This window comes from Bubalus kerabau, chromosome 4 (genome assembly GCF_029407905.1).
Source record: "Bubalus kerabau isolate K-KA32 ecotype Philippines breed swamp buffalo chromosome 4, PCC_UOA_SB_1v2, whole genome shotgun sequence".
Lineage (NCBI taxonomy): Eukaryota > Metazoa > Chordata > Mammalia > Artiodactyla > Bovidae > Bubalus > Bubalus kerabau.
In genome coordinates, this window is record NC_073627.1 from 162,563,479 (window position 1) to 162,566,066 (window position 2,588).

At 61.3% G+C, this 2,588-nt stretch overlaps 1 pseudogene; it reads left to right on the forward strand.

Moving 5' to 3' along the window:
* Positions 1 to 407: 407 nt before the first annotated feature.
* LOC129651734 (2-hydroxyacyl-CoA lyase 2-like) lies at positions 408 to 2,310 on the forward strand (annotated as a pseudogene).
* The last annotated feature ends 278 nt before the right edge of the window (positions 2,311 to 2,588 follow it).

Sequence of the window (2,588 nt, forward strand, 5' to 3'; positions counted from 1 at the left end):
GGTCCTGGAGGCAGGCGGCCCAGGCCTGCGTTCTGCAGAAGCGCCTCTTCCGCCCATCCCCCACTGCTCTGTCCCTCCGATGGCGGTGGGGTTAGTGGCCAGGGTTCCCAGGAAACGGACAAGAGCAGCTTGTGGGGAATTCCTCTGGAGCCAGCGCCATTTCCTATGGATGAAGGGTAAAGTGCCACGGGGGTAGGAGGAGCATCCTGAAACGATCTGACCTTGACTCAGGGCCTGGGGTCCGGAGTCAGATTGAAGTCCAGGAACTCGCTGCAGCGGGGGGTTCGGCTTCAGGAGAAGGGGCACGCTGACTTGGGGGTGTAGTCGTGGGGTGGTCTCACCACTAGGACGAAGATTCGGGTCCTTGATATCAAAGAGAGGCGGGGCTTCCCGCCGACCCATTGAGAAGCAGGTGTCAGCTCATGGAGACCGCGGCAGCTGCCGCCCCAACTTGGGGCTGCTTCTCCTCTTTCCTGCTCCTGGCCTTTGGGACGCTAGTGGCCGCCTTGCTGGGCGCCGCTCACCGCCTGGGGCTCTTCTATCAGTTGATGCACAAGGTGGACACGGCAAGCATCCGGCATGGTGGGGAGAATGTGGCAGTCGTGCTGAAGGCCCACGGTGTGTGCTTCCTTTTCACGCTGGTCGGCGGGCACATTTCGCCACTGCTGGTGGCCTGTGAGAAGTTGGGCATCCGCGTGGCGGACACCCGCCACGAAGTCACAGCTGTCTTTGCCGCTGATGCTGTAGCCCACCTGACCGGGACGGTGGGCGTGGCAGCAGTGACGGCCGGCCCCGGCCTCACCAACGCAGCGACTGCGGTGAAGAATGCTCGGTAGCCCAGTCCCCAGTCCTGCTCCTGGGTGGTGGGGCCAGCACCCTGCTGCCGAATCAGGGTGCACTCCAGGCAGTTGATCAGATAGCCCTGTTCAGGCCGCTCTGCAAGTTTTGTGCTTCTGTGTGGAGAGTGCGGGATATCATCCCCACTCTGAGCACCGCGATGGCCGCTGCACAGTCGGGCACCGCCGACCCGGTGTTTGTGGAACTGTCTCTGGATGTGCTGTACCCCTACTTCCTCGTTCAGAAGGAGATGGTGCCAGGTAAGCCGCCCAAGGGCCTCATGAGTCGAGCGGTCCACTGGTACTTAGTGAATTCCCTGGCCAACCTCTTTGCAGGAGCTTGGGAGCCTCAGCCTGAGGGGCCTCTGCCCCTGGACATTCCCCAGGCCTCCCCCCAGCAGGTTCAGCAATATGTGGAGATCTTGAGTCGGGCCAAAAGGCCCCTCATGCTAATTGGGAGCCAGGCCCTGCTGCCTTCGACATCCTCAGACAAACTTCGGGTTGCCGTGGAGACCCTGGGCATCCCTTGCTTCCTGGCGGGGATGGCACAGGGACTGCTGGGCCGCAGCCACCCCCTCCACTTCCGGCAGAACCACAGGGCCGCCCTGAAGGCAGACGTGGTTGTCCTGGCAGGAGCAGTGTGTGACTTCCGCCTGTTGTGGGCGTGTCCTCAGCTGCAGCAGCAAACTCATTGTTGTCAACCGTGACCGGAAGGAGATGCTGATCAACTCAGACATTTTCTGGAAGCCCCAAGAGGCTGTGCAGGGAGATGTGGGCTCCTCGTGGTGAAGCTGGTGGAGGGCCTCCAGGGTCGGATGTGGGCCTCAGACTGGGCAGAGGAGCTTCGGCAAACTGACCAACAGAAGGAGCAGAACTTTCGGGAGAAGGCAGTGATGCCCGTAGCCCAGCATCTTAACCCAGTGCGGGTCCTGCAGCTGGTGGAGGACACTCCGCCTGACAACTCCATCCTGGTGGTCGATGGCGGGGACTTTGTGGGCACAGCTGCCTACCTGGTGCAGCCCCGTGGGCCCTTGTGTTGGCTTGATCCTGGGGCCTTTGGGACTCTGGGGGTTGGTGCCGGATTTGCGCTTGGGGCCAAACTGTGTCGGCCGGATGCTGAGGTCTGGTGCCTGTTTGGGGATGGAGCGTTTGGCTATAGCCTAATCAAATTTGACACCTTCGTTGGACACAAGATCCCAGTGATGGCCTTGATAGGAAATGATGCTGGCTGGACCCAGATTTCCAGGGAGCAGGTGCCCTCTCTGGGCAGCAGTGTGGCCTGTAGCCTGGCTTACACTGATTATCACAAGGCAGCCCAGGGACTGGGGGCCCAGGGCTTGCTGCTCTCACGCAAGAGTGAGGATCAGGTGGTCAGGGTGCGTGACGCCCAGCAGCGGTGCCAAGAGAGCCCCCCGGCTGTGGTCAGCATCCTCGTCGGGAGCACGGACTCCGGGATGGCTCCATTGCCATGTAGGGCCTCGTGGGTCAGTGCTCTTGGCTCTCTTCCCACCCCTGGACTGTGCCTAGCTGGCTTGGAGTTTCATCCTTTCCTGCCCTGGGCCTAAGCCATGAGGCCCAGTGACCCTGCAGTCTTCCCTGAGGACAGGGAGGGGCTGGAAGGAGTCAGAGCTAAGAGAGGCTCTGACAGCCCTGGGGAGTCCTTGGGCCTATTTGTGAGCTCACCTGTGTCCTTTCTCCCCTCCTCACTTGTTCAGTCGCTACGTCGTGTCCATCTCTTCGTGACTTCATGGA